Here is a 24,302-nt window from a genome sequence, read left to right as displayed (position 1 = left end):
AATGCATGGCTCATCAAGCTTTTTCTTCAAGGAGTATGATTGCACTAGTTGTACTTGAACAGGAAGTCTCCATCCTTTTTGGGTGAGATATCCTTGCATCAAATACTCGTTAGATTTATGGCAAAACATATTCAGTCATAATATAACATTTTTCAAGAGGACATATTATCATATTATATAAAATCAAATACGACAGTGTATCATATTATGTGACATCAAAACAGAGTTTCTCAACACAATTGGTTCCAATACGAGCATTGGATCCAAAAGGAGGTCCGAGTCGGAACCCGCAACTCTGGAAATACGAATATATATATATATATATAAAAAGGAGAAAACTCGAGTCGGAACCCAGTCTTTAAAAAATAGAAGAATGAATGAGAATCGAATTTTTGAACTCGAATTCTCAATGGAACGATCGGTTCCAACACGAGTGTTGAATTCGATAGGAAGTCTGAGTCTGAACTCGAAATTTTAGATACCATATAAAAAAGGAAAAACCCGAGTCGGAACCCGTATCTTGAAAATAATAATAAAAGGGAAACCCGAGTTGGAAAACTCGAATCTTCAACAGAACGATCGGTTCCAACACAAGTGTCGAATCCAATAGGAAGTCCGAGTCGGAACTCGAAACTTCAGATGCCATATAAAAAAGAAAAAAACCCGAGTCGGAACCCGGATCTTTTAAAATAATAATAAAAGGGGAAACCTGAGTTTGAAAACTCGAATTTTCAACGGAACGATCGGTTCCAACACAAGTGTCGAATCCGATAGGAAGTCCGAGTTGGAACTCGAAACTTCAGATGCCATATAAAAAAGGAAAAACCCGAGCCGGAACCCGAATCTTTAAAATAATAATAAAAAGGAAAACCCGATTTTGAAAACTCGAATCTTCAACCGAACGATCGGTTCCAACACAAGTGTCAAATCCGATAGGAAGTCCTAGTCGGAACTCGAAACTTCAGATGCCATATAAAAAAGAAAAAAACCTGAGTCGAAACCCGGATCTTTTAAAATAATAATAAAAGGGAAAACCCGAGTTTGAAAACTCGAATTTTCAATAGAACGATCGGTTCCAACACAAGTGTCGAATCCGATAGGAAGTCCGAGTCAGAACTCAAAACTTCAGATGCCATATAAAAAAGAAAAAAACCCGAGTCGGAGCCCGGATCTTTTAAAATAATATTAAAAGGGAAAACTCGAGTTTGAAAACTTGAATTTTCAACGGAACGATCGGTTCCAACACAAGTGTCGAATCCGATAGGAAGTCCGGGTCAGAACTCGAAACTTCAGATGCCATATAAAAAAGAAAAAAAACCCGAGTCGGAACCCGAATCTTTTAAAATAATAATAAAAGGGGAAACCCGAGTTTGAAAACTCGAATTTTCAATGAAATGATCGGTTCCAACACAAAGTGTCGAATCCGATAGGAAATCCGAGTCGGAACTCGAAACTTCAGATGCCATATAAAAAAGAAAAAAACCCGAGTCGGAACCCGAATCTTTTAAAATAATAATAAAAGGGAAAACACGAGTTTGAAAACTCGAAATTTCAACGGAACGATCGGTTCCAACACAAGTGTCGAATCCGATAGGAAGTCCGAGTCGGAACTCGAAACTTCAGATGCCTTTTAAAAAAAGGAAAAACCTGAGCCGGAACCCGGATCTTTAAAATAATAATAAAAAGGAAAACCCGATTTTGAAAACTTGAATCTTCAACGGAACGATCAGTTCCAACACAAGTGTCGAATCCGATAGGAAGTTTGAGTCGGAACTCGAAACTTTAGATGCCATATAAAAAAGAAAAAAACCCGAGTCGGAACCCGGATCTTTTAAAATAATAATAAAAGGGAAACCCGAGTTTGAAAACTTGAATCTTCAACGAAATGATCGGTTCCAACACAAGTATCGAATCCGATAGGAAGTCCGAGTCGGAACTCGAAACTTCAGATGCCATATAAAAAAGGAAAAAAAACCCGAGTCGGAACCCAGATCTTTTAAAATAATAATAAAAGGGAAAACCCGAGTTTGAAAACTCGAATTTTCAACGGAACGATCGGTTCCAACATAAGTGTCGAATCCGATAGGAAGTTCGAGTCGGAACTCGAAACTTCAGATGCCATATAAAAAAGAAAAAAAAACCTAGTCGGAACCCGGATCTTTTAAAATAATAATAAAAGGAAAAACCCAAGTTTGAAAACTCGAATCTTCAACGAAACGATCGGTTCCAACACAAGTGTCGAATCTGATAGGAAGTCTGAGTCAGAACTCGAAACTTCAGATGCCATATAAAAAAGGAAAAAAACCCGAGTCGGAACCCGAATCTTTTAAAATAATAATAAAAGGGAAAACCAGAGTTTGAAAACTCGAATTTTCAACGGAACGATCAGTTCCAACACAAGTGTCGAATCCGATAGGAAGTTCGAGTCGGAACTCGAAACTTCAAATGCCATATAAAAAAGGAAAAACCCGAGTCGGAACCCGGATCTTGAAAATAAAAAATAAAAAATGAAAACAAAAAATAAAAACAAAACCTGAGTCGGAACTCAGATGGGAAGGAAATAATTTCTACCCAAGAATCGTATTTAGAAGGATTGACAAAAGGTATGAATAGATTCCGACAATGAAGAGGATGGGAGATTCATTCGAGATCCTTGACCCAAGATGGCCTAAGATCCGAATCTATTTATGATAGCTTCAAGATTTTCCCTTATTTTGAAGGAGCATAGAATAAAATCTGATGCAAATTGAAGAATTTATGGGAAATAATTCAGGTTTATCCCTTAACCTGAAGAAGAATAAAATTTATAAAAATGGAGAAGAATTTAAAGAAATATATTAAAAATTTGTTTTGGAAAAGAATTTTCACGGGTAGCCTTGGTGCTCCTATGAGGGGTTTCAGGATTATCCCTTATCCTGAATGGGAACAGAATAGAATTTAAGGAAATTAATGAAGAGAAATAAATTAAAAAAAGAATCAATAAAGATTGATAAAACTTGTATTTTACAAAAAAAATCTCATAGGCAGCATTATTACTCCTACGAGGGGTTTCAGGATTATCCCTTATCCTGAATGGGAAAGGAATAAAATTTAAGGAAATTTAATAAAGGAAAATTGATATAAATCTAGAAAAAGGTTGACAACACTTGTATTTACAAAAGAATCCTCATAGGTAGCGTTATTGCTCCTACGAGGGGTTTCAGGATTTTCCCTTATCCTGAATGGGAACACCTCGGACAACGAGGGTCAGGTTTATCCCTTAACCTGAGAGGGAAAAGAATAGAAGAATACCTCATGGGAAAGAGGCACCAGGTTTATCCCTTAACCTGAAGGGGTAAAAAAAGGAATAAAAGAATACCTCTTTGAAAAGAGGCATCAGGTTTATCCCTTAACCTGAAAGGGGAACAAATTATAAAATTTAATAGAATTGATAACACTTGATAAAATTTGATAACACTTGATAAAATTGATGTAAACTTGGTAAAAATATGAAATAAAATGAAGGAAAAATATATCAAAATTAACTGAAAATTTATGGGATTTAAGAGAAAAAAAGAAGTTTTTCTGATCCTGCCTGCACATGGGATCTTGAAAGAAAAATGTTTATTAAAAGATAAGTGAGAAATCATTTTGGGAAGAAAATCCACTGTAAGAGGAATGATCAGTGCGAGATCTGATCCTTTAAATCAAATATGAGAGATCATCATGAGGGTCAATTTTTGAAGGCAATGGTTTTGAAAAACCAATTTTTGAAAAAGAAGATCAACAATAGACCTGATTTTTTGAAAATAACAGTTTGAAACTGATAATGGGATCAAAACAAGGGTTTGATCTTTTGAATATAATGTTCGAAAAACCCATTTTGGAAGATAAGACCAACACAAGGGTTGATACAAAGATTTAAAATCCATTTTTGGAATATAAGATCAGCACAAGGATTGATCTTTGAATAAAAAAGATTTGAAATCCATTTTGGAAGGTAAGACTAACATAACGGTTGATCTTTAAATATAATGTTTTGAAATCAATTTTTTAGAAGATAGGACCAACACAAGGTTTGATCTTCGAATATAATGTTCGAAAACCAATCTTTGGAGAATAAGACCAACACGAGGGTTGATGATGGTTCAAAAAGGAACCCTATTTTTGGAAAGTCTGATCAACCTGAGGGTTGATAATGGTTTTAAAACCTATTTTTTGGAAAACATGATCATCACGAGGGTTGATAATGGTTTTAAAACCTATTTTTTGGAAAATTTAATCAGCACAAGGGTTGATTTTGGTTAGAAACTCATTTTTGGAAAATCTAATCAACACAAGGGTTGATTTTTGGACCAAAGAATATTTAAACTCTTTGGTCTATGAAGGCTTCCAAAATTTCATGTTTTTCGAAAAACCCTCATAGGTAATATCATTTCTCTCATGAATGATGTCGGGATTGTCCCACATTTTTGAAAAGAACAGGAATTTAAATGCCCCAGTATGGAAAAAGAAGGAAGTATTACAAATATCAAAGATATAAAAAAAACTTGACATTTCATTGATAACCAAAGGTTTGAATACAAAAACTGAATATTTACAAGAACTTTAAAAGGAAAAGATCCATAGAAGGCTGAACTGACTTGCCCCTACAAGATGACTAACAAAAGAGACGAAAGCAGGAAACTTTTGGCTTTATCAATTCTTCGAGTGATCCGGAGGAGTCTAGGTTGGAACTGCAGGTTGCTCCCTTCCTTCCTCTGGTACCAGAATTTCTTTGTCGATGAAATCCTGTATGATGTTTTTGAGGACGAAGCAATGCTCTGCATCGTGCCCCCTTACTTGATGAAATTTGCAAAAACACTCTTTCCATTTTCCCATGGTGACCGAAGGATCAACTCCCCTGGGAAGTGTGATCATATCTTCTGTGAGCAAGTATTCGAGAACCTCCTCGACTGGCTAACCTAAAGGGGAAAACTCGCGATCATAACTCCAGCCAACATGCTTTGCCTCCTTTGGCTTGCCTAATTTTTGTCGAGAGATGTTCCTTTCCTGAGAGCTAGACCGAGCATGCTTGGTTAGGGGGATCAGGCACTTTTCTTCGTCTTCAACAAAAAGATTCTTATCAATGCAGTCTTGAATAATATTTTTGAAGACAAAGCAATGATCAGTGTCATGTCTTGTTGTCCGATGGAATTTGCAGAATTGGTTCTTGTATTTTCCCAAGATAGTGGAAGGACTCGTGGCTTTTGGGAGCCTGACTAGTCTCTTGGTTAACATGTATTCAAGAACTTTATCCAGTGGCTCATCCAAGGGAGTGAAATCTCGGTTACCACTCCAATCTTTACGCTTTAGCTTTTCCTGATTCTTCTCCTTCTGCGGAGGACTGGATTGAAGTGATTCATCTTGGTTTCTGTTGAACTTTCCCTTCTGGTTTCTAGATGATTCAAAATTGTTGTTTTGATTGCCCAGGTTGCCTTTGTTGCTGCCCCTTCTGGTTTTAGAACTTCCTGCACTGCCATCGTTGTGCTTGCTCATTGGGAAGGTGACAAGTGCCTCTTCCTTGGTGGGAGCTTTTCCAAAACTGGCTTCAGCCTGCTCGGACAATATCTCAACCATCATCTTTTTGAACAACCGATATATAGCAGGATCAATCTCATTCTGGTTGTCCTGAACTCCTTCTTTGGCAAACCTCTGAGAGTCCATTTCTCAATTCTTGCTTCCGACTGGTGCGGTCTTTGATCTTAGCCTGAACCATCCGTTAATACCAAATGCTTTCTCTGTAGGTCAGAATGGGACCCTTTTAGAAAGATTTCAGAGGAAACTTTTGATAAAGGAAGAAATCAAATTGACAAAGAGATATCCCACTACTAGGGATTGAGTCCGCACGAGAGGCACGACAATCATATTATTTCCCCGTGAGAAGAAATAAACAATTTAGGACATCTCTTAATGAAGGAGATTTTTTTTTTGTGATAAAATAGATTTAGAAGATACGTAGAAGAAATTTTTTAGAATAATAGATGGTAAATCTTGAAAAATTTGAAAAAATTGCAGGCAGGATCATAAAAGAATTTAAAGAAATCAAAAAAAGAAAAGAAAATACACCTGGGGTTTCTGAAGATAGGAAAATTTTTGAATAATATACCCAGGGTTTTGGAAAGGTTTGATATATGTACATATAAGAAGACACGAGAGACATTGCACAACCAAAGCTACACAAACAAGGATGCGTACACAACACTCCCTAAAGGCTGACTCTAAATGCAATATTTTGAAATGGCTGATAGGACCTTAATCCTAACTCTAGGGTTCAGATCATCTGATTCAAATCAAGATATGCCGATATACCCAAGCCGAAGCTCGAAGTACGTGGCATAGAAATAATTCTCCGGTTCTAAGGTGAAGGCTTCCCAACATCCTTGAGCACCTACCGATATACCTCGGACTATGGCCCTTAGGTACGTGGTAGGAGGGCGCAAACCCAAATAAGTGGTCTAGTTGTGAGGCTCTCTCCCGAACTATGGTTCAGTGAGACAGCCCAGCAACGTGAAGACCGGGACAATATAGGTAGGGATGTTTTCAAAAATATGTTCAATATGCAATAAAACCAGAAAGCTCTAATGCAAGTCCTAAAGAGATAAGTTTAAATGAAAAGAAGAATACACTTGCATACATTGTTTGCATTCAATCCCTAGAATTGAGGAGAGTTGTATTTAAGACCTAAGTCTAATGTGAACATGGATAATCTCCTCAATATGGTCCTACCAAACCATGCTTAGATCCTATATGCAGTGATGTAAACTAAGGACAAAGTCTAGGCTCCTAAGGTTTGCATGGAAAATATGGCTGACATAGAAATGATAAAGACTTAGAAAATATTAAAGCAAAGCAAAGGCATAATTCAACCGGACGAAGACAGGTCCCATCACGGTCGCCAAATCTGTGATCATCGCAAAATTTTTCCTCTCTAGTGGTTTCTCTCTCTTCCTTCTCTTTTCCTTTTCTAACCTCTATTTTCCTCCTTTTTGAAGGGAGTAAAATAAAAGAAAGAAAAGAAAGAGAGAAGAGAAGAGAAAAGAAAGAAAGAAAAAGAGAAGAGGAACTCTTTTGCGCAGTCTCACTTGACCTTAATTTGAAAATATTTAGAAATTTAACTCGCCTCCGTTTTGAAAATTTGTGGGAAAATGGAGAGACAAGATTCGCTCGTCGGTACGAGGTTCGACCATTCCTGGCGGCTTTACCAGGGGTAATCGAACCAAGGATCGAATCTATGCCTTTTGCTTTGCCTAAATATAATCTAAGAATTTATCCTAAAGATCTAAATGCACAAAGAATCATGCTTGTGCAATGCAATGATGTATGCTCTTTTTGAAAAGATATTTTGAAAATTTCCAAGTGTTCTGAGATGGATTTGGTAAGGGAGTGAAGAAATGTTTGAATCTAGCTTTAGAACTTGAGATAGATCAGAGAAGTTCTAAGTTTTTTTTGAAGTAAATCATGTTTAGAACAATAAATCTTGATTTTGAGAAAGAATGATTTGAAGTTTTGAAATGAAAGGAAATGAAGTTTCAAAGTCAGAAATGGACTTTGAATTTGAACTTGAATTTTAGGAAAGGAAATGAATACTTGAAATGGACTTGAATTTAGGTTTTGAAATTTGAAATTTTAAACTTAGAATGGATCTGAGAAATCTAAATGGTGTAGAAATGAATTTAAGAAATCCAGATATGATCTGTAAGTGGATTTGGATTTGAAATCTGGAAGTGAAATGGAATTGGTTTTGAAAGTTGGAATTGAAAATAGATCTTGATTTGAAATCTAGATTCCAAGATGAAATTTGAATCCAAAGGCTGAATCTTTGAATCTAAACTCTAAATTGGATCCGAAATTTAAAATGGAATTGAATTCTGGATCCTAAAATGGGTTTGGATCTGAAGTCCGAGATCCAAAGTGAAATTGGATTCTGGATCCTAAAATGGATTTGGATCTGAAGTCTAAGATCCAAAAGTGGAATTGGATTTTGGATCCTAAAGTAGATTTGGATCTGAAGTCTGAGATCCAAAGGTAGATTTATTTTTAGAAAGATGGATCCAAGTTGATCTAATTTTGGATTTGAGTTTTTGAAAGTCCAAAATGGGACTTTGAGTATAGATCCGGGTTTTGAAAAACCCAGATTGAATTTAAAACTTTAGAAAAGGCCAAGCTTTTGAGATTCAGGAGCAATCTCAAACTTTGATTTTGGATTTGGGAGATGAACTTGGTTTTGAATTTGAAGATGAATCAGAAGTTTCAAAGTTAATTTGAACTTTGAAATTTCATTTAGATTTTGAATTTTGGATATACAAATGAATTTCGAAGTCAATTTGGACCTTGAATTTTGAAGTTTGAATTTGGAATTTAGAAGATGAATCAAGAATCTCAAAGTTAAATTGAACTTTGATTTTTGATTGGAGTTTTGAATATAAAATGAATTTGGAATTTCAAAGTCAACTTGAACTTTGAAATCTGATTTGAATTTGAATATAAAAATGACTTTGAAATCTCAAAGTTAAATTGAACTTTGAGATTGAAAATGAAATTGAATTTGAAAATGAAAGGATGAATTGAATTTTATAAGAATTGAAGATAGATTAAGGAAGATATTTACATTACTTGGAGTTTTTGAAAAAGGAATTTTGAAAACATGATGCAATTCTATCCTAAATGATGAATGAATTTTAAGAATTTGAAATTGGATTTTGAAAAGCTATTCCATTCTTTAAATGAATTAAAACAAGATTGAAGATATAATACATCCTTGACTATGGTCATTGAATGTATTATATAATAATCTATATTTAAATTCAGGTGAAGAATGAAACACATTTTGTGCTTTTATAGAGTTTAAAATGAAATTAATTCTCAATATACCCTGACTATGGCCATTCGTATGTATATTGAATTAATTTTAAATTAAATTCTAATAAAAGAGGAAAATATCTAAAGAAAAATATGATGATTTTTGAAAAAGGGATCCAGGGTGGATCCAATGTTATTTTATAAAAGATAAAAACACTAAGTCTTGTTTACATCCTCACTATGGCCATTGATGTAAATCATCAACTTAGGATTAATTACCTCTTACGAAATGGTGCACGTGCCATTCGTGTTGCCATTTGTGAGAATTTGAGGAATAAAGGCAAAAAGCATGAAAATAAGCAATTTATGACATTTACAATGCTCATTCATTCTATCTAAAAGCTGAAAATAAAAAGATTCTCGTTAGTATCTGTAGATTTGAATTTACAAAAGATTTTCTAATTTATGAAGGACAATAGTATTTCCATGTGTCTCCTGCAAAACAGGGTGAGCATAGAGCAAAATACAAGACTATGAAAGGAAACTAAGATACTAAAAGTGCATATACTGATAAAAAAAATATATATATAAGAATACATATACAATACAACGAGCTAATGAAAATATGTATATGAGAATGTGCATGTAATCGGAATACAACAACTGAGAAACTATATGTATAGTATCTGTGCTAATGGATAAAACATATACATGACTGAAATTCACAGGTTAGGTTAGTTGTGACTTACAATCGTGAATGCTTATAGAGTTTCAATGAAGATGGTACACACTCAGAATTCACCCTTATGAACCACACTCGGATTTTACCAGGAGGATGTCACAAGCCATGCCTTTCCAGCCATAATTCATGGTGCCACCACGAATTAGAGCCTAATATCAGTAATAAAATTGCCTGCTGCTGGGGGCATATGGATGGTATCATGCCATGAATCAGCAGAGCACATATTTTTGTAACAAGGCAAGTTTTGGTTTTAAGTTAGCATAACAGCATGATTTATAGCAGATCAGAAACCTGATTCCGAATCAATAAGACCTCCAAAAGCAAATCACAAAGTAAATCCGAATTTTAATGTGGAGATGGCAAAACAGATGTTTCACATTTAAGTCAGAGAAATATTGCCAAGCAAGCCCGAAATTCGATTTTTTCATGAAAGGCTGGTGCTCAGTAGCTTCTGGGTTGAATCCAATTCAACACAGAAGTTAATTTTGATGTAATCGGTAGCTGGAATTACTACATGGGAGGTGGTTCTGGTTTTATTGATTCATTGTTTCAACAATGGATGAACCAGTGAATCAGGAAGTGGATGTGCCACAGTATGGACCAATGGGAATAGTTACTGCTAGGAAATCTTAGGACACAGAAAAAAAAATGAGTTGTAATGAAAGGATATGTAAGTGTAGTGGGTGGGTGTGAGATGTATTTAATCATTAAGACAACAATCGTTACATGTTGATATTCATAAAGAAAACATGCAAATGACATCAAGTCTATCACAGAACCTGATCATACGCCAGTAGTTTAGAGGGAATGGTCCAGACACCAATCAAAATCTCAAAAGACAAACCATGCATATGTCGAGGAATACCTTGAACAAGTTTATACAATCGAGTTTTATGAAATAACAATAACCATGGATGACCCTCCAGGAATAGAAAGCTAAAAGCAAAATCGACAATAACAAATATTCATAAAAAAAAACTTTAGGTGCGAGAGAGGTTAACAACGACAGTAAGTGAACATACCTCCTTTCATTGTAAAGAAAATGTAGGTGATGAGGAACAAAGGAAAAGCTATAGAAATTCTGTACCAAACGAAGGCATAAGAAGCCACAGGCTCTCATAGGATGCAAAAGGCTACTGCAAACCTGTCTTCCGGATGCTGCATTATGAAATAAATGACTAAATCGAAAAGATGCTGTAGTGGGGAAGCTAGAGATCAGACTCATTGCGACTCAAATGATACACAACAAATCCAACCTATTTTTCCATTTTTTTTTGGCGAAGATGAATAAGGCCAAGAGATCGAGGGGTCGTTGGATTACATGATTTGTAAGACAAAAAGCTTCACGTATTTACTATGAATTGTATGCAAAACTTGGCTTCAAGCTCACCGCAGATGGCGATTCATTGTGGAACTGAACTCTAACGAAGGATGAAATGAAAGCAAATGTCAAGAATATAGCTAAAAATGATGAGATAAAGATGTTGAATGGCTGATGTACAACTCGGGTGTAACTAAATACAGAGGATGAGATGCACGCAGAGGCTACTTCAATAAAAAAAAATGCAGGGGTTATATAATAAGAAAACAGTGCGTGCGTGACGAAGCATGCATATAATGAGCAAAATATATATATAAAAAAAATATACACTCGACTACTATTGAAGCAGGAAATCTAATATCAACAAGTATTTGAAGTAAAACAGAAAATCAAAAACCGACATGAGAGAAGGAAGCCACGAATCAATAAGTGGTCCGGATATAAGCCGATCTACCAAAAGAAACTAAAAAATAAAAAGATGAGAAAAGAAATCAAAATAAGACATGAATCATAATCTACATCATGATAATGAGAAAGTCGACATACGTGAAACCACTGTAATTCGTTAATCAAAAGAAAAGAAAACAACAAAAAAAAAATGTTAGAATCGAATCATTCTATTAATGTCGCACATAGGCAGATCAATTTGTTATAAACAGATCAATGTTACCATGGGTGCTCCGTTGGAGATAAAAAAAAAATTAAAAGGGAAGATTCAAATGAAATCAAAGAAGAAGAGGGGTATTTACCTGTTTTTCGTAGAGAAATTGGACTTCCTTCAAACAGCCACTAAGGAGGCGCCTTGAGGGATTGTTCTTTAGCTCTTGCAGGGGAAACCGACAGGAGAGGAGGAGGACCAAAGGAAGGGGAGTCAGACTGCTTGAAGCTCCCGTAGTAGGATCGATTTCTTCTAGTGGATGGGGAAGAAGGCCTTCTTTGATAGCCCAGAGGGGAAGCACCAGAAAGAGGGTGAGAAAAGAAGATGTGGAAGAAAGGATCGAAGGAGATGTGATCTTTGGCGAATGAGGGGTTGTCCTTCCCTCTTTCTCGATATTCATTTTTATAAGCATCCGAAGGTTTGAGAAAGAGGAGGGTTTGTTAGGAATCGATGATCGGAGGGAGGAGGGGAAGATCGGGTGGCCGATGGAGGTGTGCGAGGCCGTTAGCGATGGAGGGCTGAGGCGAAGCATGAGGAGGATGGGCGAAAGCGAAAGGGGGATAGGTCGGCCATGGAGGGTTTGGACGAGAGAGGGAGAGAGGGTTTCGATGGGTAATGGAGGCTGAGAGAGGCCGCTTCCTCTTTGCCCCTTCTTCGCTTACGAAGGGTTTTAAAACCCTAAAAGAGGATTTTGCATATGACCCCCTCTGATTTTTGAGTTTTTACAAAAAAGGGGCTCCCGAGGCTTTTTAGCAAAAATTTGATTTTTAAAGTGTAAACTAATTCATTTTTCTCGAAATTTTCCCATTTTTTGGTTTTTGGTGTTATTTTTCCATTTTTTTGTATTTTTAAGTAGAAATCCTACGATTTGCGAGAAAATAAAGATTAAAACTATTTTTTTTGTGTTTTTTGCAAAAAAAATATTTACAAAAAGGAATTTTTCTGAGAATTTAAAAGTTATTTTGAGAAAATTTCTTCAGAAATGGGTTTGGATCCGAATTTTGAGAAAATATGTATTTAAAGTTCTGGATTCAGATCCGAAATGAATTTTGAATATACCAATATGGGATTTAATTCAGAAAATATGAAGAATGACTGAAATTTAGCTTCGAAATCGCTTTGATTTTCTCAGAAAAAGGAGTCAGGGGCAAAAGTGGATATTTAAAAGATTTTAAAAAATTTGGGGTGTTCACAGTTAGTTCCAAAGATGACAGCACTCTCTTTTGTAAAACCACTCAGATTGAGAGACAACTTTCCCACTGCAACAAACTCGACTCTAGCATGAACTTGTGACAGAAGGTGCAGTAAAAAAAGAACTCGCTGCAAGCCTGTCGCCACCAAGAATGGACGTAAAATTTCCAAGCAGAGATTCCTGAATGCCTCTTATGAAATATGAGGGATTTTCGATAGGAGCAGAAAGGAAGTCCTGAACTTTAAGCTTCCTGGATATTATGCAATGGAGTCGGGGTACCTTGCTAGGTGGTATTTGAGTTGAAACAATTTTGCAGAAACCATCAGCAAAGTCATCATCACAATTTGTATAAGACACAGGTTCTGGATTGAAAGTGAAAATTCCAATGAACTCGTACACATCATTGAGCTTCAAATCAGCATCCAGCACATCATATATCTTGACTAAACAGGGGATAAAATCTGTGTCAAAATTAAGCTCCACACTCCCAATAGAAGCATTTCCATCAGCAATATCTTCAACCTTGTGCTGTTGTTGACTGCAACTCCCAGCCTTGCACAGCTTCTTGGCACACTTTGAAAGATCTGACGTTTCAGGATGTGATATAGTGAAATTAATATCCATTGCAAAGGGCTCTCTCTGGCGCTTATCTCTTTGCATGGATGAATCGTTGGTACATGATCTCAGAGAGCCAGCTCTCAAGGATGACTCTCAAACCCATGCATTCTCTCCTGGAATAGGGATTCAACATGAAGCACAATGCTCTCCTGAAAGACGAGAAGCAATCTGGGCAAAGGAAGATTGTGCCGAGTTGCAGAAGCTCCATATGAGATCATATACATTATGAAGCCCACATACATGGCTATTGTTGTGCAAAACAAAGCTCCAATCCATGGACCATTCAATTCTTTAGAGAAGAAATCCAAAACAAGATACCCATTGATCATCATCACTAGTGAGGCCACAAGCCATGCCACAACCTTGGTGACAGATCCTATCTTAAAACTGCCCATGAGTTGCTCCTTGGAGACTAAACAAAGAAGTGGAATAAGAGCAAATGGTATCTGTAATGATGGAAGCACGTTAAGCCATTTATTTAAGACATCAAGTGTGGATTCAGATGTGTTGAACACCAGAGCGACTACTATTGTTGGCACAATGGCAAAACTTCTCGTGATTACAGCCCTTGTCCATTTCTTCATCCGAAGATTGAGAAAACCACCCATGATAAATTGTCCAGCATAAGTTCCTGTAATTGTGCTGCTGCTAATTGATGTCTTCTTTTAAATCGTTGTAATTTTGAAAAGATTTTTTTGAATGAAAAACATGTGAAAACCAGACATCAAATAATAAAAACCGGTTCTCACTAGTGGATGAGACCGGGTCGAACTCAGGGAACGGGAATATTTCGTATTCAAGTACACAAATCTAAACTATTCTTTATTGCCGAATTATTGAAATGTAAAATGTTCAGAAAAGGTAAAAACAACTAACTATTACAACAAATGAATACCCTTCGCAGAGGGCGTAAAATGCAATATTTACAAACCCAATTAAATTCCTAATTCTAAAAATAAAAGCAAAAAGCAGCTTTATTCTTCGTACTTCGTGTCACGTAATCGCTTCCGCTCCAGTCTGTGCTATCCTGCACTATTAAAATGAACACGAGCAGTACCAGAGATAGAAGTAGAATTATACTAAAAAAAAATACTAATTACATGCTAGAAATATGAAAGAAATCTAACTAACTGATTACAAGCACTTAACTAACAGTTTACTTAACAAAAATAGGAAAATGAAGAAAAATCAAAACATCAGAATGTAAAAATATCAAGAACTTGAATATGAAAACTAAGCTGTATTGAAAAACAGGAAGATGACAAAACATAAAAACAGGAATTGAATTGGTTAAAAACATTAAATGAAAAACATGAAATGAATGTTAACAACAGGAAAAACTTAACTGAACAAACCAGAAATTAAAAAGACTACGGAATTAAGCAAACACAAAATACATGAACAAGTAAGTAAACGAAATGGAAACAAAATAAGAATTTATGCGTGGAATGAAAGCAACAAAACATTACTGAACTGAAAACATGAACATTTGTAATTGAAAACAGAAATAAAAAAATGACAGCAATCAAGAAATAAAATGAAAAACAAATTTATGCTAAAGATGAAAACAATATTAAAAAAAACAAGAAATCAAATCAAAACAACTAATGAATCAAAGTAAATATAAAAATCAGAAAGGCAAAGATCAAAACATTCAGAATTACTAACTACACACAGAAAATCAAAATTACAAGATGAAAAGAAAAAAAAACTAATGAATCGGTAATTCATACACACACAGAAAACAAAAGAAAAAAATCAGTAATTCAGAAAATCAAAACAGGGAACTACCGAACTATCAAACAGAAAAGATTATAGTAAACAAAATTACAAAGGAATCAATCGAATAGACAACTAAAAAAATTAGAAACAACAAGGATCGAGAGTTTTTTTTTCTTTTTGTGTTTCTTTCAGTTTTTTTTTTCTTTTTATTTCCGTTTTACAGATATACAATCAACCAGAAGAAGATTTGAAGAATAAGAAGGAGAAGAAGAACAAGATTTATGGAAGAAGAAGAAGAAGTAGAAGATGAATTAGATCGGAAGAAAAAGAAGAAGAAGAAGAATCGAAGAGGATGAAGAAGAAGAACTGAAGAAGAAGAGGAGAAATCAGAACTTACCGTGATGAAGAAGAAGCTGAAGAAGAGGTGGCGGCCTCCTCCACCACTGCTGTCACCGGACTGAAGCTTCACCACCACCGGTTGCCGGATTTGACAAAGAAAGAGGGAGAAAGGGAAGGTAGGGAAGGGGAGTAACCACCGACGATGATGGAGGAAGGAGAGAAGAAAGGGAATACAGGGAAAGAGGGGAAAGAGGACGGTTCAGGCGTGAATGGAAGAGGCGCCTGGTTTTTTGCGATTTTGGGGGTTTTAAAGAACTCAAACCGGCTGGAACCGGTTTGAAACAAATGCAAACCGGTTCAAGCCGGTTTGTTTATTTGTTTTTAGTTTTCTTTTTAGAAATACCAACCGTTTCAAATTGGTTTGTATTATTATATATTTTTTTTTTCAATTTTTTCTTTTTCAATTTTCCAAAAATTACAAACCATGTAATGATTTGTTTTTATTATATTTTTCATTTTTAAAAGTAAAGAAAACCTATTAATCTGTTTATTATGAAAATTCTCAAAAACTAATCTATTTATTTATAAAGAAACTCAAAAACTAATCTAACTATATATTTTTTTCTTTTCTAAAAAAACAAACACTTAGAATGAATATAAAACTATTTTCTCCATTTTTTATTTTTAATAAAAACTAAAACCAAACTACAAAAACTAAAATAGGCATAACAATGTAAAATAAAACTATTTTTCCTGCATTTTCTATTTTTAAATCATTTTAACCATTTACTCAAAAACTATCATAAAATTGGGTTTTCGAAGCATTATTTTATAAAATCATGCATATTTTAATGTTAATAAACCCTGAATTATATGCATGATCAAATACCCATGCTTATGTTTTGCTAGTCCTCGAGCAAACTAGAAAAATGCAAGAAATCAAACTATCACCTAACTCACTTTCGTAGGAATCACGGTTGCATTTAGCTCATGCAACAAGCCCTTTCAACTCCTGGGTTACCCCAGTGGACGAGTAAGGTCTCGTGAGGGTTTGCAGTGATGCTACCCACAAACATCTCTGTTATGTATGCATAATATTACACATCCTCACAATCAGTAAGTAATTAAAGACTTTGTTTTCACAAATATTTCTTATTATTTCAAAATCGAAATATAATTAGAGTCTTTTATATACCACCACAGAAAAAGAATTTCTTTCACTTTTCTAAATATCATAATTATTTATGTTTTATTCTTAGAAAATCCAATAAAAACATATTATTATTTACTTATCCTCATTCATATGTTTTCTGCACAGGTTTTCTCAATCACTCTTCTAAGCACTGAACTTTTCTCTCTTTTTCAGCTCTTTTCTCGATTTTTTCATTTTTTCACGCTTTTTCTTTTTGCGCACTTATTTTTCTCTTATAGCTTGCGTGTGGTATGCTTTTATGCCTTGTGCAATGCCAATATCTTTTATACTTTTTCAATACATACAAAAAGATATCAACTAAGACATAAAAGTGACTTCCTTCATTCACCTTTATAACATGAGAATCAAACATTTCAACTTGTATCTGTTCTCAGTTACTTAGGATCACGAAGTTTTCCACTCTCCTTTTCGAAAATGGAATTAAAAGTTTCAACTTACATCTAAGTTCCATCTACTAAGGATTGTGGAATTATCCAAACAACCTAACGCATGCTATTTTTTCTTTTGAGCTCATTTTTATGCTTTTGTTCATTTGCTTAGTTTTTCAAAAATAGAACTGTGCATATTCATATTTATGATTCAAAATAAATTCTAACATGTATCTATCATCATTTCTTTGAAATTCGCATAAACAACCATAATTTTTAGATCTATGTCAGAATTTTTTTTTGTGGGGCTTAAAAATCCTCTAAAAACATCAGATTTGAAATAGCATTCATATAAGTTCAAACTCTTTCTTTAAAAACCTACTTTTCATGAGAGATATGTAAACATGTGCAAGAACGTAAACAAAAATATCAAGGTGTGCAAACTACACCCTCCCCCATGCTTGAATGACACTGTCCCAGTGGCACTCCCCCATGCTTATATGAAACTAAGTGAATGCACATGAGAGGAAATAAATGAGGGAAAAGAGTAGAATGACCTGACATGAATTAAAAATGCATGTTCTGTGAATGTAATGAATGCAATGTATACATGACAAAACATGAAACTCATAGAATGAAACAAAAAGAACATGAAAAACTCATGAAAAAGTAAAAACAACATAAAATCTATAAACTCTAATCAAATCTAATATACAAGATATGGGTTGCCTCCCATAAAGCGCTAAGTTTCACGTCCCCAGCCAAACGGATCCCTGGAAAAACCTTCATCGTCCATGAGATCAATGGACATGAAGTCAGACTCAACCGGGATCTATGAAGAAAAGAGTGTCATCTGTGACACTACGCACTGTGTTTCCATCCCTTCTACCTCCAAATGTAGTATCATGACTCTCTTGACATGAAGAACAGACATTAGTCTCATCTGAGAGACTGGTCAGAAAATGAGAGTCTAGGACCGACCGACTATCAATGAATGCAACTTCAGACAAGTGGTGAATATAATCAGGCTTGACTTGGTCAAGCACCTTCTGCATCTGTACCTCTTGCTTACTAAAAACAATCGGTGATCCTACAGGCTGAGAAAATGGGGCTTTATATGATGATAATGGATGCTGTGAGTAAGGCCCCTTCTGTTGAGGTATCATGGAGATCGACTCGTCAGCAGAAATGATATGAGGTTCATGAGTCGATTCCTGAGTAGAGTGACATGCCTTCCCATTATAAAGGGATGTAACAGATTTGACTTGCTCCTGATGTGAATCGGTGGGTTGCAAGTCAAATGACATGGAATCTTCTCCCTTTGAGACAACAGACTGACTATGAAGGTTCCTCTGGCTTTGCCTAGTGAAAGTCTCAACCAATTGTCCTATTTGAGTCTCTAGCTTGGCTATTGACTGCGTATGGGAGCTCAAAACTTGTAATATCCTATCTTGGAAGGATTGACTAAATGAAGGCTCATGAGAATGGGGTTGAGTATAAGCAGGTTGGGCTGGAGGATGAACCTGTGGAAAAATGGGATGCGAGTAACCTTGTGAAGGGTTACTGGGTCTATACTATGTCTGGGAGGGCTGATGGGATGGGGAAATGAACTGGTTTCGCCAACCTGTGTTATATGAAGATGTAAATGAATCGGACATGGGTTTAGCGAAACCTTGGGCAACATTCACCTGCTCCTGAACGAATTCAGGATATAATGACGCTGCCGGACAATCCTCAACACAGTGTGCAGGGCTAGCACATAGCTCGCACACTCTTTCTACTTGATTTCTCGAAGAATTGGCTAGGAATTGATCTAACTTCCTAGTCAACTGGTCAACCTTGGTACGCAATTCTAATTCGGACCCAACTTCGGAAATCCCAACCTTCCTAGGACCACTAGACAGAGATATAGTCATATCGAGCCGTGAGGACAAGTTATGATGCATCGTGTTTTCACTCAAGGTCTCGAATAAAGACCACGCCTCGTCCTCACTTTTGAGCATAAAAGTGCCCCCACAAGATGAATCAACCATTTGACGATGCTTTTCAGTAAGCCCGTCATAAAAATACTGCACCAACTGCCAACAAGGCACCTGGTGATGGGGACACTTGCGGAGAAGATCTTTCAATCTCTCCCAAGACTCGTGAAATTGTTCTCCCTCAATTTGAGAAAAACTGGTTATAGCTTTACGAAACTGATTCGTTTTACCAATTGGGAAATATTTTTTTAAAAATTCTCTTTGCATTCCTTCCCAAGTAGTAATACAAACCGTCTCAAGAGTTTTTAACCAGTGCTTGGCTTTATCTTTGAGAGAGAACGGAAACAAAGTTAACCTCATAGCGTTGTCTCCAAAATTATTGATTCGCACAGTCGAGCAAATCTCAAGGAATTCGTCGAGATGACGATATGGGTCTTCATTGCTAAGGCCATAAAATGAAGGTAACATTTGAATCACACTGGCCTTAATCTCAAAATGGCTCGCTCCTACATCAGCTCTCGTGATGCAGGAGGCAGGAGTATACGTATTTGGCATGAAGTACTCCCTCAAAGGACGGATCAATTGATGATCGTCAGCCATTGCTTACACCTTAGAGTAGACCGGTGTAGCACACGTCCTAACTCTGGGTTTTCTACCTAACTAACGCACTAAACGGCCAAACCACGCAAACCACAAAGCGAGTAAGCTAAAAACAACAAAAACTAAACAAACACCACGCAATTACACATAACAGAGATTATGCATGAGAAATATAAAATCTATGTGTACGGTACCAATCGTACACAGTCACCTCTAAGGGGGTCCTAGTAGGTGGGCTGTGCAGAAAAATAAGCTCTTCTCTAAGACATGCACATACGTGGTTCTAAACCTAAATGCAACACAAACACTAGGCAATAAAGTGAATACTAATATTACGCCATTCCCCGGCAACGGCGCCGAAAATTTGATGTCTTCTTTTAAATCGTTGTAATTTTGAAAAGATTTTTTTAAATGAAAAACATGTGAAAACCAGACATCAAATAATAAAAACCGGTTCTCACTAGTGGATGAGACCGGGTCGAACTCAGGGAACGAGAATATTTCGTATTCAAGTACACAAATCTAAACTATTCTTTATTGCCGAATTATTGAAATGTAAAATGTTTAGAAAAGGTAAAAACAACTAACTATTACAACAAATGAATACCCTTCGCAGAGGGCGTAAAATGCAATATTTACAAACCCAATTAAATTCCTAATTCTAAAAATAAAAGCAAAAAGCAGCTTTATTCTTCGTACTTCGTGTCACGTAATCGCTTCCGCTCCAGTCTGTGCTATCCTGCACCATTAAAATGAACACGAGCAGTACCAGAGATAGAAGTAGAATTATACTAAAAAAATACTAATTACATGCTAGAAATATGAAAGAAATCTAACTAACTGATTACAAGCACTTAACTAACAGTTTACTTAACAAAAATAGGAAAATGAAGAAAAATCAAAACATCAGAATGTAAAAATATCAAGAACTTGAATATGAAAACTAAGCTGTATTGAAAAACAGGAAGATGACAAAACATAAAAACAGGAATTGAATTGGTTAAAAACATTAAATGAAAAACATGACATGAATGTTAACAACAGGAAAAACTTAACTGAACAAACCAGAAATTAAAAAGACTACGGAATTAAGCAAACACAAAATACATGAACAAGTAAGTAAATGAAATGGAAACAAAATAAGAATTTATGCGTGGAATGAAAGCAACAAAACATTACTGAACTGAAAACATGAACATTTGTAATTGAAAACAGAAATAAAAAAATGACAGCAATCAAGAAATAAAATGAAAAACAGATTTATGCTAAAGATGAAAACAATATTAAAAAAAACAAGAAATCAAATCAAAACAACTAATGAATCAAAGTAAATATAAAAATCAGAAAGGCAAAGATCAAAACATTCAGAATTACTAACTACACACAGAAAATCAAAATTACAAGATGAAAAGAAAAAAAAACTAATGAATCGGTAATTCATACACACACAGAAAACAAAAGAAAAAAATCAGTAATTCAGAAAATCAAAACAGGGAACTACCGAACTATCAAACAGAAAAGATTATAGTAAACAAAATTACAAAGGAATCAATCGAATAGACAACTAAAAAAATTAGAAACAACAAGGATCGAGGGTTTTTTTTTTCTTTTTGTGTTTCTTTCAGTTTTTTTTTCTTTTTATTTCCGTTTTACAGATATACAATCAACCAGAAGAAGATTTGAAGAATAAGAAGGAGAAGAAGAACATGATTTATGGAAGAAGAAGAAGAAGAAGTAGAAGATGAATTAGATCGGAAGAAAAAGAAGAAGAAGAAGAATCGAAGAGGATGAAGAAGAAGAACTGAAGAAGAAGAGGAGAAATCAGAACTTACCGTGATGAAGAAGAAGCTGAAGAAGAGGTGGCGGCCTCCTCCACCACTGCTGTCACTGGACTGAAGCTTCACCACCACCGGTTGCCGGATTTGACAGAGAAAGAGGGAGAAAGGGAAGGTAGGGAAGGTAGGGAAGGGGAGTAACCACCGGCGATGGTGGAGGAAGGAGAGAAGAAAGGGAATACAAAGAAAGAGGGGAAAGAGGACGGTTCAGGCGTGAATGGAAGAGGCGCCTGGTTTTTTGCGATTTTGGGGGTTTTAAAGAACTCAAACCGGCTGGAACCGGTTTAAAACAAATGCAAACCGGTTCAAGCCGGTTTGTTTATTTGTTTTTTGTTTTCTTTTTAGAAATACCAACTGTTTCAAATTGGTTTGTATTATTATATATATATTTTTTTTTCAATTTTCCAAAAATTACAAACCATGTAATGATTTGTTTTTATTATATTTTTCATTTTTAAAAGTAAAGAAAACCTATTAATCTGTTTATTATGAAAATTCTCAAAAACTAATCTATTTATTTATAAAGAAACTCAAAAACTAATCTAACTATTTATTTTTTCTTTTCTAAAAAAACAAACACTTAAAATGAATATAAAACTATTTTTCTCCATTTTTTATTTTTAATAAAAACTAAAACCAAACTACAAAAACTAAAATAGGCATAAAAATGTAAAATAAAACTATTTTTCCTGCATTTTCTATTTTTAAATCATTTTAACCATTTACTCAAAAACTATCATAAAATTGGGTTTTTGAAGCATTATTTTATAAAATCATGCATATTTTAATGTTAATAAACCCTAAATTATATGCATGATCACTAATAATCCAATTCCCCAAATATAAAGTATGGGAAACATTGTCCAGAAACACAAGATTTATAACAAACTGGGTGTTAAGAGATTATTGGGTTGAATTCACCACTGAGATCAACTTTTGGTTGTAATTAGTAAAAAAAGAAAGAATGAAACTAAGCATCGATCAAAAATAAAATTGCAATGTTAATAGCCATCCAGGTGCAAGGAACAGTGAGAAAGAAATCAAACCCCCTAGAGTAAAGATGATGATGCAAAACCAGCAACCAAAATTTCACAGAAAATAAAATGGAAGTAAAAATCAAGCATCAGCAGGAAAATTGGTATGAACCTTATTTGGTTCTGAATCCGATAACCTGAGCAAGAATAGAATCTCAAACCGAAAAAAAAAACTTAACAAAACGTAAGAAAAAGAAATGCCGGAATAATATATTCCTTTCGTTGTAGCACGCGGATGGGCTGAAGTAGCTATGAGCGATTCAGTCCCTATCCATGGTGCGATAATAAGGCGATCAACAAGAAAAACTAAAAAAAAAAGGAAATTGGAGTTACAGCAAGAAGAGAGAGGGGAAGACTCACTGAGGTGCTGCAGAGGTTCTGAACGAAGGAGTAGAGCTCCCCTCTTCTCTTACGATAGAGGTCTTCTGCTGTGGCTGCAGGTGATTTTCCACTACAACTGGTTCGATTGAACCTCTTTGCCGACAGGGAAAGGAAAGATCATGCAAAAGGGAAAGAGAGCTGAGGGATGACCAAGGGTTGGAGGTAAGGATCGATCGTGAGATAAGGGAAGAAGGAAAAGGGGTAATGCAGAGACGAAGAAGCGGTAATGGATTGAAGGAAAGAGCAAGGGGGAAAGGGTGAAGAAATGGATCCTGAAGAAGAAGAGAAGGGAAAAGAAATCGTGAAGAAGTAGAAAGGGAAATGGTGAAAGCGGATCAAAAGGTAATGGGCGAAGCCGGAGGGGCAAAGACGGATGACAGTGGAGAGGTAGGAGACCGGATCCCTCTCCCCTCTGTGTGCTCCTCTTTTAAAGAGTGAAAGGAGGATTCCAGAGAGGGAGACTGTTGGAGATTGATGGTGGAGGGAGACTCCAGGGGAGTTCGTTTGAAGATGCAGAGGTAGGAGAAGGCGGGTGCGCGGGAAATGGCCGTTCGCCCTTTCCCTCTTTTCCAAAAAGAGGGTTCCTTTTTTAAAGTTTTTTGTGAAATGGCTCAAGATGAGGTTTTTGGCAAAAATCTTCAAAAACCACTTATTTTTCTCGTAGTTTTTCCAATGTTTTTGGTTTTTTGAGTTATTTTTCCATTTTTTTGTATTTTTGGAACAAAAATCTAAGATTTTACAGGAAAACAAAGATTAAACACTAAATTTTTGTATTTTTCTGAGAAATATTTACAAAAGTGTTTTTCCGAGAATTTCAGACCAATTCGGGGAAATTTCTTCAAGAGAATGGGTTTGGACCCAAGTTTTGACACTCGAATCGAAAAATACAACGTGATGGATCCAAACGGATGTCGGATGGACTGTCTGATCTATTTAAAAACTATTTTTGGTATTTTCTGTAATTTTAATTTAAAAGTTGGACAATGAGACTCAGATTTGGATCTGAACAATGGATCTGGATCCGAAATCGAGTCAAACATATAAAATGAATTTAATTTCAGTAAAACTTGAGAAATGAACTGGAATTTAGATTTAAAAGTGGCTCAATTGCTCAGAAAATGATATCAAGGGCAAAAAGGGAATATTTAAAAGATTTTGAAAAATTTGGGGTGTTCACAGGGTTGCACCGTTCTAACATCTTGGTTATAAGCAGAAAGTAAGGAATGGATTCTCAAAATTTTGTCGGAGGTGTTCAGGACAGTGGGAACGAGATTGATCTCGCTATATATCGATTATTCAAAAAGATGATGGCTGAGATATTATCTGAGCAAGTTGAAGCCAGTTGCGGAAAAGCTCCCGCCGAAGGAGAGGCACCTGTCACCTTTCCCATGAATAAACACAACAATAGCAATGCAGGAAATTTTAAAGCCAGCAGGGGCATCAACCAAGGCAACCAGGGAGCAACCTGGGAGAGTATAAA

The 24,302-nt window shown here is 35.6% G+C and overlaps 1 pseudogene; it reads right to left on the bottom strand.

The window, feature by feature from the left end:
• Positions 1-13,431: 13,431 nt before the first annotated feature.
• LOC149837790 (metal transporter Nramp3.2 pseudogene) lies at positions 13,432-13,959 on the bottom strand (annotated as a pseudogene).
• Between the last annotated feature and the right edge of the window lie 10,343 nt (positions 13,960-24,302).

The sequence above is a fragment of the Nuphar pumila genome, chromosome 5, assembly GCF_984573655.1.
Source record: "Nuphar pumila chromosome 5, dmNupPumi1.hap1.1, whole genome shotgun sequence".
Taxonomy (NCBI): domain Eukaryota; kingdom Viridiplantae; phylum Streptophyta; class Magnoliopsida; order Nymphaeales; family Nymphaeaceae; genus Nuphar; species Nuphar pumila.
Note: the sequence above shows the minus strand (reverse complement) of the source record. Positions and strands in the feature narration are given on the sequence as shown.